The 17,549-nt window shown below is 44.1% G+C and overlaps 1 long non-coding RNA gene across 1 annotated transcript in view; it reads left to right on the top strand.

The window, feature by feature from the left end:
- LOC112132697 (uncharacterized) overlaps nucleotides 1-11,283 on the top strand; it is a 60,931-nt gene extending 49,648 nt beyond the window's left edge. Inside the window, exons 3-4 of the long non-coding RNA XR_010139325.1 lie at nucleotides 5,225-5,309; nucleotides 10,669-11,283. This is a non-coding gene — a long non-coding RNA (uncharacterized LOC112132697). The remainder of the gene's footprint in view (nucleotides 1-5,224; nucleotides 5,310-10,668) is intronic.
- The last annotated feature ends 6,266 nt before the right edge of the window (nucleotides 11,284-17,549 follow it).

Here is a 17,549-nt window from a genome sequence, read left to right as displayed (position 1 = left end):
AGGAAGTCAGGTTTAGATAGATATATAAAAATAGGTCTGATCTGAAATCCATCAAGAAGGAAAGTTTCTTCACTGAAAATTAACAGGGACTTCTTTTGGTCTGACTCAAAAAATTTTAAATGTGCTTGGATTTTAAAATTGGAAAAAAAGGATATTATAAGATTCTTAGAGGCCAGGTGTGGTGGCTCATGCCTGTAATCCCAGCCCTTGGAGAGGCTGAGGCAGGTGGGGCATTTGAGGTCAGGAGTTCAAGACCAGCCTGATCAACATGGTGAAACCCCGTCTCTACTAAAAATACAAAAATTAGCTGGGTATGTTGGCACGCGTCTGGAATCCAGCTACTCAGGAGGCTGAGGCAGGAGAATTGTTTGAACCCGGGAGACGAAGGTTGCAGTGAGCCAAGATCGCGCCATTGCATTCCAGCCTGGGTGACAAGGGAAGACTCTGTTGCAAAAACAAACAAACAATTCTTAGACTAGACCCCAAGTCGTCAAGACTTAGTTTTTAGGAAGTCCAACATGGAGTCAGTTTAAGTTGCTTTGTCATGCGAGAAGAAACGATGTTTCTCTTTGGATGAGTTAATGGGTTGGAGCAGGATTGTCCTAGACCTTAAGTGCCCGCATTTGTCTTAGTTGGTGTGCTGTCCCCTTGGCTTCATGCCTATTTTTGTTTTTGTTCTGCCCCTTCTCATCTTCCTCTGCTCCAATTTAGAGTTGACCATCCCTTGAGTTACTTTAAGAGAAGAAGGGAAGGGGTCTGGTCTCTGTGATTCAGAAAAAGAACAGAAACTCAGAAACAAGGTGTGTGTGTCCCTCTCAGCTTTTCCTCTCATTCTGGGGTGAGTCACAGAGATGTGGTTCCCATGACAGCCCCGAGGCATGACCATGGAGACTTCGCTGGGTGTCACCTCGGCTCTTTTTCCTACTCTCATGTAACACAGCACTCATATGGAGAAATGCAATGTGACTTTTTATTTTTCTTGATGCAGGTCTGGCCTGTGGGATTAGGGCATGGGGTTTTGAGCAGTGAGGCTGGGATGGTGGACAAGGGCCAGATGGTCAGCGTCAGTGAATGCCACGCCAAAGGTGGGCTTTACCTAGGAGGCCTCTCTTTCAAACTGTGGTGTCAGACCACCTACATCCGAATCCCTTGTGGATACATGTTGAAAATGTAGATTTCTGAGCTCCACCCCAGACCTCCTAAACCGGAATTCAGGGAGTGGCTCATACATTTGCATTTTTTGCAAGCACCCCAGGAAATTCTTGTGCGAACTAACATTTGAGAACTACTACTACAGGCAATGTGAGCTTGGCAGGTGGTAGCAGCCTTGTGTCTCAGCAAGAATGTTTGATATTGGAGGAGGCGAACAAAGCTAGGAGGCTGTTTAATAATCCAGCATTTTAACAAAACACCAAATATTATGCTCACTCTGTGTCAAACACTGTTTTAGTTGCCTTAGAAATATTAACTTATTTAATTCCCATATGTATCCCAGGAATAAATTCTGTTATTATCTCCACCCTCTGGGTGAGGAAACTGTAGCACAGACATTTGCTAAGATGAAAGGGGTAGTGACCTGCTGGAGGAGAGACTTGAGGAAGGGGACACCAAGTGTAACCAAGAGGGTGATGGGACCATGAACCAGAACCTGAAGGTGGAAGGTGTCCTGGTGCTTCTGTACCTGTGTTACCAGTATCTTCCCTTTTCTGCTGTGAGCTTTTTCAAGGTAGGGATGCTGGAGTCACTCACTCATAGCTCCCAAAATGCAGCACGTGGCAGACTGCACAAGCACCAGACTCAAAACTGAGGGGGTCAAAGGTCCTAGAATCAGCTCTGTCAATAACTTGCTGTGTGATAAGCTCCTGACTATCACTTTCTCCATCAGTAAAGTGAGGGTGTTGGATATGTGATGTTTCTCCCACTGTAAAATGGGCAAAAGGCCACAGGGTTGCACAACTTCGGGATGGGGGTGGATGAGCATCCACCTGGCTCTCCCAAAGATGATGTGAACACTGGAACTTGGGCTTGTACAAGATGGGGTTACGGAAGAGGAGGACGGGCCGCAGGGGTACCTGCCAGAGACTGAATGAGTTAATATAGGTGAAGTGTTTAGACTATGCCTGGGACTTACACGTGTTGGTTATTCTTGTTATTGGTATCTCTAGATTTCTTTCAGCTTGAACACCCAGTGTCAGAGATCCTTTGATTCCCTCCTCCCCCCAGACCAGAATAGTGGATCAGAACCTGAAGGATAAAAATAGTCTATAGGGAGACAATTTTCTCTCTTCGGCAGTTTGTTCCTCCTACTCAGTTACCTCTACTCAATTCCTTTGGTCCTGTTTCTAGCATCTTTTTCAACGGAAATTCCTACCTCCAGGTAAGTGAGGAAAGCACAGCCCTTGGTAGAGGCTGACATGCCAAGCACCGTTTCTGCTGGGCTGGCCCTGCCTCTGTGGATGGTCAAAGTCAAACGTGGACAATACGTTTTCCCCATGGAGGCTGCTTTGCCTAATGTTAAACACCATGGCTGGAGTATCTATGCAGTGTTGCAAGAAGCCTGGAGAAATGGAGATGGGTGTTCTCAAGCCACCTCTGTATTTTTATTTTTAAAAATCTAGACTAAAGAAAATATCTTCTGCTGTTCCTAAACAATATTAATCAGGCAAAGACACTTTGATCCGTTTTTCTGAGCACACTTGAACCTGGAAATGTTGTCTTCTGAGAAATTTCAAGGAAATCAGTTTCTTATTTTATATTCATTCAACCAATTTTTATTAAGTGTTTATTTACTACACATGGAGATATGTTAACATGTCAATGACCCTGTATATTATTTATATAGACCTGAGGTAAGACTGGTTTTGCAATCCTCTACAACACACTCACTTTGCTGCCTCAGTGAGCCTCAGTTTTCTAGTCTACCTCACAGGGATGTTCTGGGGATCAAACGTTTTATTATACATCACGGAAATCACATGTAAGTGGGAAATGTCAGTACTAGGAATGTGCTGTTAGGGCAAAAGCCTTAGCTCTGTAGATAATCTTAACAATTCTTCCTAGTTAATGACATGTTTAGGTGACTTCTCTTAGGACAGGCAACAGGAGAGAGCCTGTGTTGTTGCAGCGAGAAAGCTGCCTTGGTCTGTCTTTTAGGCCACTTGCTTTGCCACTAGACTTGCCTTAAAACCCTTTGGGGAGTGGGGACCCCTCCAACTTCCCATACAATTTTCCCAAGTCAATAATCCTCCAAGGTCATTGACTTCCAAAGTTTTTCACCAACTATGAATTCTCCCCCAATCATATAAGAAAATATTCACTTCTGTATCAATGAATATTTTCTTATATGACACCATCATAAGATACTTGCTGGTCTGCAGGAAAACATCCTTCTTCCCACTCCCTCAGTGATGGACTCCTGGAAAGCTGGCCTGAGAGGAAAGAGCTGTGAGGGGAGGTAACCTAATATAACATTTCTCAGTAGACCTATTTGATTCCTGTTGGGCGTGGGCTTAAATAATTGGACCAGTCAGTGGAAGAATGGAGGGCTGAGGTAAGAATTCTTTCTTGGGCTATTTGCCAAGTCAGAGCTGAGAGGCATGAGGATGGTCAATGTCCTTCTTGGGTTGCTCTGCTCCTGAGCCACCTTCTTGGTTAGCCCATAAGGTCTTGAGTTTGGAAAGGCACCAGTGTGACAGGGCTCCATTCACAAGTCTCTAGGCCACTCTGTGAGTTCCATAAAGATCTCCAAAGGCACTGACTGCTCTTGAGGACCTTATGATACCTCTTTCCTTGCAGGCCCATCCTGCTCATTCAGTAAGCCCTCAGACTTCAGACTGGAGCAGAACACAGGTCAATTTCCTGGACCACTGTAGACCTGGCCACTCCCTACATCTGCACAGCCACACATGGCTGCTGAGCACGAGGAATGTGGCTGTAAACATGAGATATTGGGATATATTGAGATGTGCCGTAAGCATGAAATAGTCACCAGTACCTGAAGACATGGTGTGGCAATGGGAATGTAGAATAGCTCATTCACAGTTCTTAAATGCTGATTACATATTGAAATGATGATATTTTGAACATATTGAGTTAAAATATTTTAAAATTAAGTCTACTTGTTTTTCAAACTTGTTTTTAACATGGCTATTAGAAAATTAAAAACTACTCAAGTGCCTCATATTATATTTCTATTGGTGAGTGCCAGTCTCAGTTCCAAGCTCACATTGGAAGAGCCTTAGAACCCAGGTGAAGAGGTTTGGTCAGAAGAGACAGACTTAGGCTTTCTTACTTCAACGGGACCATCGTTCACTTGCTGTGAGCTCAGGGCCTGTGAAGATATCATGGACTCAATCATACTTCTTATTTGACTTGTTTTAAAAAACTCTGAAATCCTATGAATTGTTTGGATTTTAGCACCTTATTTTGAAAAGAATTATTTCTGTTATGGACTGAACTGTGTCCACTCAAAATTCACGTATGGAAGCCTTAACCTACAGTGCCCCAAATGTGATTGTATTCAGAGATAAGGCCTTGAAAACAGTGAACAAGTGAAAAATGAGGCCATTTAAGTGGGCCCTCATCCAATCTGACTTGTGTCCCTCCTTATTTATTTATTTTTTTGTGACACAGTCTCACTCTGTTGCCAGGCTGGAGTGCAGTGGCAAGATCTCGGCTCACCGCCACCTCTGCCTCCCAGGTTCAAGCGATTCTCCTGCCTCAGCCTCCTCAGTAGCTGGGACTACAGGTGTGTCCTTCCTTATAAGAAGAGGAAATTGGGCACAAAAGGAGATACCACGAATGTCATAGTGGAGAAAGATCACATGAGGACACAGAAGAAGGCAGCTGGCCATCGCAAGTCAGGAGACCTCAGAGGAAACCAAGCCTGCTGACACCTGGATCTTGGACTTCCAGCCTCCAGGACTGAGAAAAAATTAATTTTTGTTGTTTAAGCCATCCAGTCTGTGGCTTTTTGTTATGGCAATGCTAATAAACTAAACAACTATTTCATGGTAGAACTGGAGAAAGCCTGGTGACAAGAGAACAATTTCTCCACAGCCAGAAATCTGGCTTCCTGGGTCCATCTGTCGGGACCTGAAAGACAGCTATGAACGTTTCTCGTGTTGCCTCTGCCTCAGATCAGTGTCTGTTTTCCAGTCCCATGTCCATATTGTATGCTCCTCTGTCTCCTCTTCTAGTAACAGTCTGTTTTGTTCTCTGACAGATGACGAAGGTTGAAGAAGCGGCATCATCAGAGAACTGTGTTTTGAAGATTTGAGGGAAGGGCTGACCTCAGGATTTTATACTAGGTTTGTGTAAACACACAAGATTCTTTTTCTCTCTGTCCCAAATTTAATCATCACACTCATTCAAGTGAAATATGAAGTCATAAGTATTAAAATATGCATGAGATTTTGAACATTGAGAGAAAGAATTTTGTTTTCTAGAAAACTCATTTCTGGCCGGGCGCGGTGGCTCACGCCTCTAATCCGAACACTGTGGGAGGCCGAGGCGGGCGGATCACGAAGTCAGGAGATCAAGACCATCCTGGCTAACATGGTGAAACCCCGTCTCTACTAAAAATACAAAAAATTAGCCGGGCGCAGTGGCAGGCTCCTGTAGTCCCAGCTACTCGGGAGGCTGAGGCAGGAGAATGGCGTGAACCCGGGAGACGGAGCTTGCAGTGAGCCGAGATCGCGCCATTGCACTCCAAACTGGGCGACAGAGCGAGACACCGTCTCAAAAAAAAAAAAAAGAAAACTCATTTCTGCTGGACAGTGAGGGTCACCAATAGTTTGGAAGGGAGAATGCTAAGCTAAATGTCCTCTAGGGTCTTCTTCTAGTTATAAGATGAACAAATCTATAATTCCTGGTTCAGAGTTTCACTCACCGTCCATGGGAGCTATCTCAGGGATGGAGAGAGAGGATTCAGATCAGGTGCATCCCTGAGTGGTGAGCCTCAGCCACGGCTTCATCTCGACAGACATTTGCCCTCTAGAAACAGACTTAAGGTCAATCCCTTTGCCAAGAAGTCAAGAAACTGCCTTCTCAACGAGGCCAGTAAAATCAGCATAAAAGACCTCCAGAGACATCAAGTCTCCCTAGAGAGACTTTCTAAACTTTCTGAACATGGCGTCTATGTGCGGGCCTGAACCCAGAATGTACTGAAGGGAGAAAAAATACAAAAGACGATGATAGACCCAAGGATTATCTTCTTGGCATTCCCTAGAACAGCTGTCTGGCAAATGTTACACCACGTCTGAGATTATTTTAGAAACTTTGTCTTGAAGAAGAACAAGGAGAGAGAATACCAGACAGATTTGCCCTCATTTTTTGTCACAGAATAAGAATTTCAAGGACATTTTTACTTTCAGTGAGATCATCCTGGCAATGCTCTTTTCATTTTTTGAAACTTAAATCGTGTCACATCTAATAAATTTATAGCTGTGTGTGGTTACAGCAATGAGTTGGTACCAATGGCTATTTAGGTCTTCTCCTCCCTCTTCTTGTTTCTTTTCCTCATCATCATGAGAATTAGACTATTCTAAAGATGTTTTAAACAAGAGAATTTCACCAAGTTTCACTAGAAAATTGACCTAAATGAAATGCCTATCTAGAGGTAAAATGACAAATGATATTTGCTTTCCTAAATTTCTTTTTAGGCCTCATTTTCTGCCCACATGTCATATTTTCTGTGTTCAATGAAACAGAGCATGCCAGAAATAGAGAAAACAAAATTACAGCAAGACAAAGATCACAGTACAGTATCATAAAACTGAGTATAGGCCTGGGGTCTCTATCTGTGGGAATGAATGAAAGCTTGGCTTAGCATGACCCCCTCACCATGTTCTTGTCCATATCAGAATTCCAAGTGAAGGGGCCGCTTGTGAACATGCATCATTTATGTTAATGTAGCTTCTGAACTATGGATGCTTGTCTCACAGCCGTCACTGGAAAATGCCACCTTAGTCATTCTGTGTTTGTGTGTGTGCGTATGTCTGTGTTTGTGTGTGTATGTGTGTACGTATGTCTGTGTTGTGTTTGTGTGTGTGTGTGATGGAGTGAAGTCCTCTGTGGAATGAGGTTTCCTTTTCAAGAGGTAGCTCTGGCCTGAGAAGCTGAGAAGAGTATTCCATACTTGTCAGGGATGAGGTGGTGTGGGGTTGCAGGGTGAGATGTGATGGGAGAAGGAACTATGGGATAGGGAAGGAATGTATCCAAAGGCCTGAGTTCTAAATTGGATTTGATTTTCTTTTTCCTAGTGAATCAATGTAAAAATGTTGGGTTAGATTCCCAGGCTAGCCCACAGAAGCTTGTTGAAGCATGATGTAGGGGATATACTATGCATTTTTTTCTATTATTGTTGATGTAGGGGATATACTATGCATTTTTTTCTATTATTGTTTTCATTTTGTATATGTAGAAGGCTGTGTGTGTGTGTGTGTGTGTGTGTGTGTGTGTGTGTGTGTGTGTGTGTGTGCATGCGCATCCATGCTTGCTTACATTAGCTTGTGTATGTATTGGTTACATTATACACTAATTATGGGGAGCTTTGGTGGCTAATTAGGAAATCTAATTATAATTTGTAACATTATTTCCAATCTCTAAATGATACTTTAAAAAAGAACTTTTGGGGACAGACGCGGTTGCTCACATATAATCCAGCACTTTAAGAGGCTGAGGCGGGCAGATCACGAGGTCAGGAGATCGAGACCATCCTGGCTAACACAGTGAAACCCCGTCTCTACTAAAACTACAAAAAATTAGCCAGGCGTGGTGGCACATGCCTGTGGTCCCCGTTACTCAGGAGGCTGATGCAGGAGAATCGCTTGAACCCGGGAGGCAGAGGTTGCAGTGAGCCGAGATTGTGCCACTGCACTCCAGCCTGCGTGACAGAGTGAGACTCTGTCTCAAAAAACAAAAAAAGAGAAAAGAAAAAAGAACTTTTGGAACATAGTGAGATTGTGAGTTGGAGACAGCCTGTTCTACTTGGAGAGGATGGAGGGTCATTGCAGCTTCCTGTGGAATGCTGCGGAAATGCTCCAAGCATCCCTAGGACATGGCATTTCTTTGAGAAAGGAGAGTTGAAATACAGATCCAAGTTAGGCACAGCACACAGAGAGAACTTGATGTCTGCAGACTTTACTTGCCATTCACAAAGGAAATGGAGACGTGCTAACTGCCTGTCTCATCCAATTCACAATCTTCATTTTCTTTCTTGTCTGCCTTTCCCAGTTTATATTAATTATAGGTTCACTAGGTGTTATAGTTTTCCTAAGGTTTGTAAGAAAAACATACTTTCTGATCTCCACAGGTGCATGAAGACAATGAAGAAGGGAGGTAAGGAGAGACGGAGTGAGGGAGGGCGAGCCAGCTATTGGTAGACAGAAGAGTCATACACTGTATAACATTTCATTGGAAATTCATAATTTAGCAGAAAAGCAGTAGACAGCAAGGAGAATATAACAGGAATATGTTGCTCTGTGTGGTGGTAAGCTGGTGCTGATTTTGTTTATATTACATGCTGGATGATAGCACATTCATTTCTGGTTGTTCTCCCTTTTAAGGAAACCAGCGTTGACATTACAGACTTAGATTTTGTATTTTTTTTTTAAAAAAAACCACATTTATTAAAAGGTTCTTATGGGGGACCGAAGGTATTTCAGAACTCTTCAGTGTTTTGTTTTTCAGAAAATTTTTTTTGTTGAATGAGTCAGATGTAAAGGTAAAATGAAAGAGCTGCTGTTAACTAAAGGTTGACTGTAAACGACAATGAAGTCTCATAAATTTAAGCTACTGGGGATGTAGGACTGATGTGCAGACATTCACTGCAAACAGGGCTTTCTAAAAGCAAACCAAGCCATCTCAATTGACAGCTTGTCCTTGGTTACTACCCTGTCCTTGAGGAAGGCAACTTATTTCCTGGAAGAAGTGACAAAAATATATTTAATATCCCCCGCTTCCACTCGTGTCTGGGAATTTTCTTTAAGTTGTTTATTTTGAAATAATTACATGCTTACAGGAGAGCTGCAGAAATAGACAAAGGACTTTTTAACCTGAACCTAAACACTTGAGTGTGTAATTCCTACAAACAAGGACATTCTCCTACATAATTATAGTGCAATCATCAAAATAAGGAAATTCACATCAAAACATTTCTGCCATCTAATCCTCAGATGCCATTTAAGTTTTGACAATTATTCAAATAATATTTGTTCTAGCAAAAGGACCCAATCCTGGAACACCTGTTGCATGTAATCGTCATGTCTCTTCAGCTTCCTTTAGTCAGAAGAGTTCCTCGATCTTTCCTTGACTTTTGTAACTGACACTTTTGATTGGATGTGCTGATTATTTCATAGAATGTCTCTCAGTTTGGGTTTGTTGAATGTTTTCTCCAGATTAGATTGAGAGGTGCATTTTTGACAAGATATTTACATCTGATCAGGTGGTGCATGATTTCTACTTGACCCATTATTGGTGATGTTCACTGTGGGTTTTTTTTGGTTTTGCTTTTTTTTTTTTTTTTTTTTTTTGAGACTGGGTCTCACTCTGTCACCTAGGCTAGAGTGCAGTGGCGTGATCTTGGCTCACTGCAGCCTCGACCTCCCAGGCTCAGGTGATCCTCCCACCTCAGCCTCCCAAGTAGCTGGGGCTACAGGTACACGCCACCACACCTGGGTAACTTTTTGTATTTCTGTAGAGACGGGGCTTTGCCATATCGCCCAGGCTGGTCTCAAACTCCTGGGCTCAAGTGCTCCACAAGTCTTGGCCTCCCAAAGCACTGAAATTGCAGGCGTGAGCCACCGTGCCCAGCCAATGTTCACTTTGATTATTCAATTGAGGTGGTATTTGTCAGGACTATTCATTGTAAAATTACTCTTTTTCTGTTTGTAGTTAATAAGAATTTGGCTGGAGCTACTCTGAAAGTATGAAATTTTCCCATTTCTTATTAAACATTTACCCACTAGTTCTAACATGTACTGATGTTTCTTGGCTGAATATCACTATGATGGTTGCTAAATGGTGATTCTAATTCCATTATGTCTACTTTTACCAGTTGTCGTTTTACTATAAAGAAAGCTTTCTCTTCTTTCTGTGTATTTGTTTGTATCAGTGTGGACTTACAGATTTCTATTTTACTCAAACGTTACAACTATTATCATTATTATTTATTTTGATAAATAAATTGTCCCAGGTTTGACCAGCAGGTACCCTTTCAAGCCAGTTTCTATGTCTTTGTGACATGCTCCCACCATTCTTTGAGAGGCTGTGAGTCTTTGGAGTGGTAGTTCTGCCAAGCTCAACGAAAAGAGATCTCAGAGTCTAAAGACCTGGGTTGTGGTCTTCTTGGCTTCTATTCCTAGTTTGGTATCACTGGGGGAGTGGTCCTTCTGTTCTAAGGTTTAAAATGGGGATAATCAGTCGCTACTACCATCTAAAGTGGTTGCTGTGAAATTCATCCCAAAGGGAGAGATTTTAAGATAGCCAACTTCCCTTCCTAGAATCTTCCCAGAATTATTCTGTGCACTGATATTGCATGATGGCCCAATCAGCTGATGCGGTGCCGCTTGAAACATCTGTCTGCCTGTCTCGTTTGTGGCCTGTGAGAGTTATTTGTTTCAATCAAATAAACATATGCTTAGCTTAAACGGCTTTTCCCTCTCCTAGGTATTTGATGCAATGCAGACTGGAATCCTCCCCACAAGGGTGCCCTGGCCTGAGTGGCACAGAGATCAATGCAGCAGTCATTTCCTGGGCGGGGAAAGCCCATCCACTGTGGCCCTGGAATGATGCTGGTCTTATTTTCTATTCCTAGGAAGGCCCTATCTCAAGTGGCTCTGGGCCATACAAACAGATGGAAACGGGTGTGGGGAAGCACAGGCCTCCTACCCATGTTAAGAGAGCTGCTCAGAGGCAGGAATCCAGAACCAGGAATGTCCCCAGTAGCTGCCCAAGGTACAAGTGGCAGGCAGCAGGGAGAATGGCATGTGAAGTCATTTGTCACCTGGCCCCAGCTTGGTTTCCAAGTCTCAGAGGAGATTATGGATATGGTAGTGCCTGGCTCAGTGCTGAAAATCCAGTCTCCTGCTATTTCCCTCACCTACACTCAGCCCCACAAGCCGAGATGTTTGCTGGACATTTCAGGCACTGCCACCCAGTTCTGTCTACCTTACCTGCTAACACCTGTTGACCATCCTTCATGTGAGGGCTTCCCCAAATACTTCCCAATCAAAACACTAAAAGGCAAACCTGAAATTAATAAAAATGTTAATTAAATCTGTACAACAGAAAGCATAATGCCAATCTTATCAATTATGAAATGTAGCATTCATATAAATTTCATCGCTTTTGAAAACAATCTATGGCTAGATTTTCCTGGGTTTGTATGATGATTACTGAAAACTGTAGAAAATCTAAAATCAAGCAAGTTGTTTGTAGGCAATTACTTTCAGAAGCAAAAATTATAAAAGAACCATGAGATTTTTAAAGAGAAAAAATTACATTTGATATGAGATAAGCATGCATTTTAAGATGCTTAAAATGACATGGAGCGGGGTCCCCAGACCAGAAGAGCTGAGGGCTTATGAAGGACCTACGGGAGTGAGACCTGTTATGTAATAAGCCCCCATTCTGGGGGCAGCAACACAGAGGCGGGACCCCAGAGGTGGAAGAAGAGCCCTCCTGCACTGGGTGGTGAAGTTGGTATCAGCCCCTAGTTTGTAACCCTGGACAGATTTCTCTGCTCTCCAGGCCTCAGAGTCCTCAATAAAACAAAAACATATGCAAATATAGAAAATTCTTTGCCCTCTTGTACATCTAAAAACTCTGCCTTAAGAAGTTGAACTATATGCTCTCTCTCTGTCCTGAAGACTCTAAAATTCTATGCATCGTCCCCTGAGCTTTGACTCCAGGAGCTGTTTATTTTGAGATTCACTTTCTGCATAGTCCGTAATCACGGATTCAGCCTCTCTCATTGCTGCTGTCTCCCCTGGAGAGGAAGTGGAGCAGTCAGGTTTTGTGAGCTGGCATTCTCCCTCCCTTTCAACGTAATTGCGGCCCTGCCCCAGGGACTGGATAGAGAGAAAGTAGGCTTTTTCCCCAGTCCATTAGTATACTGGTTTGTAGCTCTTGCCTTTAAGAAGTATATCAAAGAGAGGAACAAATGAAGATAAGTTATTTTGCAAAAGTGAAATTATTAGTTTTATATGGTTGCTGTAACAAATTACCACAAATTGGGTGGCTTAAAACAGCAGAATTTATTCTCTCACAGGTCTGGAGACCAGAAGTCTAAAATAAAGGTGTTAGCAAGGCTGCAGGCTCTCTCTCTCTCTTTTTTTTTTTTTTGAGACAGAGTTTCAGTCTTGTTGCCCAGGCTGCAGTGCAATGGCACGATCTTGGTTCACTGCAACCTCAGCCTCCCAGGTTCAAGCGATACTCCTGCCTCAGCCTCCCAAGCAGCTGGGATTACAGGCTTCCGCCACCGCACCCGGCTAATTTTTGTATTTTAGTAGAGACAGGGTTTCTCCATGTTGGTTAGGCTGGTCTCAAACTCCCAACCTCAGGTGATCCGCCTGCCTGGGCCTCCCACAGTGCTGGGATTGCAGGCGTGAGCCACAGTGCCCGGCCTGCAGGCTGTCTTCAAAGGCTCTAGGGAAGAAGCCTCCTTGAGTCTCTAAGCTCCTGGTGGTCCTAGGGGTTCTTCGGTTTGTAGCTGCATTGCTTCCATGTCCTCTGTCTTCTCTTCATCTCTAGAAGGACACCTGTCCTCGGATCTAGGGCACATCCTGGTAATCCAAGATGATTTCATATGGAGAATTTTAATGGTATCTGCAAGGTTCCTTTTCCAAATTAAGTCACATTCGTGATTTGGGGGGTTAAGATGTGGACATCTCTTTTCGGGGGGCATCATTCAACCTGCTACAGGGGGCATGACTGATGGGCTACTTGCTCTTAGCTGAGCTCTACAGTTCCTTGGGTCATAGTGGATAAGGAGGTGCATTAGTCAGGGTTCTCTAAAGGGACAGGACTAATAGGATGGAAGTATAGATGAAGGAGAATTGACTCACATAGTCACAAGAAGAAGTCCCACGATAGGCCCTCTGCCAGCTGAGGAGCAAGAAAGCCAGTCTGAGTCCCAAAACCTCAGAAGTCGGGAAGCCGACAGTGTAGCCTTCAGTCTGTGGCTGAAGGCCAGAAAGAGAGAGAGCCACTGGTATAAGTTCAAGTGTCCAAAAGCCGAAGAACTTGGAGTCTGATGTTCAAGGGCAGGGAGCACCCAGCACAAGAGAAAGATGAAGGCCAGAAGACTCAGCAAGTCAGCTTCTCCCACCTTCTTCTGCCTGCTTTATTCTAGCCGTGCTGGCAGCTGATGAGATGGTGCCCACCCACTTTGAGGATGGGTCTGCCTCTCCCAGTCCACTGACTCAAATGTTAATCTCCTTTGGCAACGCCCTCACAGACACATCCAGGAACAATACTTTGCATCCTTCAACCCAATCAAATTGACACTTGGTACTAACCATGACAGGAGGGTGCTGTTAACAATGTCAGGAGTGGGGAGGATGGAAAGAGGAGGGTGCACATAGTGCCTTCAGACGCTGGCTGGTGCTGCAATCCATCTCTCTTCTTTCCCAAAGGAGGATGGTATATCAGGAAGTTAGGCTTGGCTCTGCGGCAGTAACAAGCAACTCCAAAATCTCACAGGGTTACAATATCAAAAATATTTTCTTGCACTCACCTGATGCCTGAGAGGCTGACTGCAGCGCTGCCCCACGTTCCCTTCACTGAGGGTGCAGTAGGCCTAGAATCCAGCCTTGTGGATGGGGAGAAGAGCACATGGTAAACCTTGAGCTGGCTCTTAGATCTTCTGCCTGGAAGTGAGAGATGACATTTCTGCACATTCCACTGGCCAGGGCAAATAGCATGGCCAAGTCTAATGTCAAGGAGAAGGAGAAATATCATCCTCTTTCAGGGAGGGGCAGTCAATATTTATGACCAACAGCAAAGCCTGCTACAGGTACCATCAGAAGAACCCCTTTGTGTGTTGAGAAGCTGCGTAGCTTCCCTTACCACTTCCCACAGAGGCAAGATTGCTGCTTGCCCACGCTTTCTTGAGACCCTTAACACTCGCTTCTTCAAGGACTGTGCCATCTGCGTGTTCTGACCATACCCCCCCCATTCTTTATCTTGCACTATCCAGGCCTTCCATCCTTCTCATTCGCTGTCTTCCAGGAAAAAAAAATGTCAAGTTGTAGTTTTATGCCATTGTCCTGAAGAGCTGCTTATTGGGACTACGCTTTCTAAACATAACCTAAATTGAGTGTTTAAAGCATGGTTATTTTCACAGCAGTTGTAGGAAGAACACTTTGCTCCTTCCTCTCCTTGCAGAGGCTCTGCAAAATGGTGAAGGAATTGAAGCCTCTGAAGCCTATTAAGGCAGAAGAAGCCTTAGAGAGTGGGTAGTTTAGCTTTCATGAACCTAGTGGTCCACAATGGACTGCCAGGATTTTGTAAAGTCCCTAAATTGCAAGTAAAATTAGGTGAGAGTTACATGTCTAGTAAATATGTATTTTCTGGGGCCAGAAACCATATCTTATATCTAATTCTGAAAGGATTTGCAAACCCAGGAAGATTAAAGGACAACGAAGTCTAATCCAATCCCTTTATTTTACTGGTGATATTTGCAGAAATTGCAGTTAGGTTCCTTACACCAAATGGATGATTCTATTTAATATATTACTGATACATTAAAAGCTTTTAGTTTTTAACTGATATATCAGGAGCTTTTTCCCCAAACAACATTTTGTTTCAGTGGGTTTATTTCTCAAATACTGCAACCTACTCTGGGAGAAAGGAGGACTCTTTGGAAAGTTACATTGACTTTTAAAACCACAAGGGTATCATTTGGTGCGTTCCTGCTCCAGCAGTTATTACCCTTTGAGAGCCTGCAGAGCTACCTCCAGCCTTCCCTTTGGTCTCCGTGGGGACTCATTACATTTCTAACAGTCAAGTATGAAAACTTACAGTGCTGGCTTACCAGAAGCGTTTGCTTTGGCAATTTCACAGACAGGGCCGCTTCTGTCTTGTAAAGAAATTTACATCCCATGAAGCAGAATAGGGAACGACTGTGGCAGATGATGGTAATAGAACTGCATCAATATTACATGTCTGCCAGGCAGAGAACCAATATGTTTTAACAGCACAGGTCTATGTAGCTTCTTCCTTCTCTTCCACGAACCTGGCTGGGAGTGAGTTTTATATCCTCGTCACAGATTAGGAAACAGAGGCTCAACATTTTATTATTCTCCAGAGCAGAGGTTCTTAATAGGGTCCTTAGGTGGGGCCTCAGGGGTCTTTGAACACCTGAAATGACCTGCAAAGACAAGTATATATTTGTATGTCCATAGGAGCGTGGGGGATGTGATTTTCATCAGATTCTGCAAAGTTCTGTGACTCTAAAAGTTTCAGAACCACTACACTAGGGCTTCTATTCTTTGTAAAATAATTGGCAGGTTAGTCCAATTATTTTTACGTTCAGGCTTATCTTTTTTTTTTTTTGATGTGTTTTCTCCTTTTTTCTCTTAGTTACTGACCTCCGTAACAGCAGACAAAATTGGAAGCAAGAGTGATTTTGGAGGAGTCACACTTAGATGTTTCCCTTACCTATTTCTGTTCTGGAAATTTAAAAATCTTACTTCTCATAACAGTCCTACATGAAAAATTAAAAATCACAAGGATTCATGGATGGAAAACTGAGACTCAGAGAATGATCACATTCACATCGTAATAAATCAGCAATAGAGTGAGTGATTGTTCCTTGGTAAGAAATCAACTCCAAACTCAGTTGGAAACCTTTTGCCAATATTACTTAACACATGACAATCTGGTGTGACTCATTTTTCTTGACATTATGCAAATAAAGGAAACAAGACTGAGTGGCCTTCTGTCCGGAGAGCAGGAAATGAAGGCTGTCTGGGGCCACATGTTTCCTGGGACATGTGGTGTCAGAAATGGGTACTAGAAGAACCAGGCCTTTGTTCATGTGTTTTATTTTTTATTTTTATTTTTTTCTAGATGGAGTCTCACTCTGTCGCCCAGGCTGAAGTACAGTGGCACTGTCTCGGCTCATTGCGACCTCCGCCTCATGGGTTCAAGCAGTTCTCCTGCCTCAGCCTCCCGAGTAGCTGGGATTATAGGTACCTGCCACTACACCGAGCTAATGTTTGTATTTTTAGTAGAGACATGGTTTCACCATGTTAGCCAGGCTGGTCTAGAACTCCTGACCTCGTGATCCACCCACCTCCGCCCCCCAAAGTGCTGGGATTACAGGCCTGAGCCACCGTGCCTGGCCGCCATTGTTCATTTCTATTTCATGAGTGATCTGCTCTTGTTGGCCATGGCTGGAGGAGTCAGCTCCGAAAATCCACACTCTCTAGGAGTGCTGAACCATAAATAATCTATCAGGACTCCTAGGTTCCTCTCTCTCTAGAGCTGCAACCAGAAGCTCCTTCCTTCCCAGCCCTGCTTCCCACTAAAGGAAACATTTGACTTTTGGGGATGAGATGTTTCAAGCCAGCCAATCCTTCTCACAGAAGCAGAACCCCAGCCACCATGGAGCTTATCCTTGGGGCGCAGAGAAACACTGACCTAATGCTGTAATCAAGTACTGGATTTTATTTTTAAATCTTTTTACCTTACAAGGTGACTTTATTCTGGCTGGAGGGCTCCTGAACCTCTGTAACCTCCCCAGGAGGTAATTTCCAGTGCTAATCTCCCTAACGAGGTGTCAGTTATGGAAACGGCCCATGCCCCGGTTTCTTCTAAGTGGCCATTACAGTGTTTCTTCAGAGGGGCCTGTGCAGGGACACCTCGGAAATGGAAGAATTTATAGCAAGGATGTTATTTCTCACTAAACGAGCAGAAGAGCCCGAAGATCTCTTTAGAGATCATTAGAAGGATAGGGAAACTGAGGCTCAGAGAAGGGCAGTGGCTGCCCGAGGCCACAGAGCTGAGTGGCAGCAGCGTTGGGTTAGAGACTGGACCTTGTGGCGGAGCTGCCCTGCTTTGGGCTGTTCCACACACCCCTGACTTTCTAGATTGTTTCATATTCATGGAATCATCCTCAAACTCTACTCCCCAAAATTGTACCACAGATTAACTTCGGGCCCCCCCGCAAGTCAAAACTTCAACAGCTAAGGGACACTGATCATGCGGCCTGCTGAACAGGCCATCAAGTGGGGCAAAGTCCTCTTTCTTTGTGATCAGGGTATGTAGTCTCCATTGGCCTCTGAATAAGCTGTACCCAGGGTTCCTCGATGACTCAGCTGCAGCAGGCTATCCACCACACATGTCCGTGGCCACCACGGCGGGAACCGGGCTCACCATCACTTACCACTAGAGATGTCAAACCACCCCCCTCCAAACCCAGCCCCCACTGCGGCCTCCCTGCCCTGCTCCAGCCTCGGTCTGTTGTGCAAGAGCCAGAGGGGACTTACGATCACGGAGCCACACGCCCAGGCCCAACCCAGGCCCAGGAGCTCCACCCGAGG

Source organism: Pongo abelii, chromosome 2 (genome assembly GCF_028885655.2).
Source record: "Pongo abelii isolate AG06213 chromosome 2, NHGRI_mPonAbe1-v2.0_pri, whole genome shotgun sequence".
Lineage (NCBI taxonomy): Eukaryota > Metazoa > Chordata > Mammalia > Primates > Hominidae > Pongo > Pongo abelii.
The sequence above is the reverse complement of the archived record's forward strand: the minus strand, read 5'-3'. Positions and strand labels throughout refer to the sequence as shown.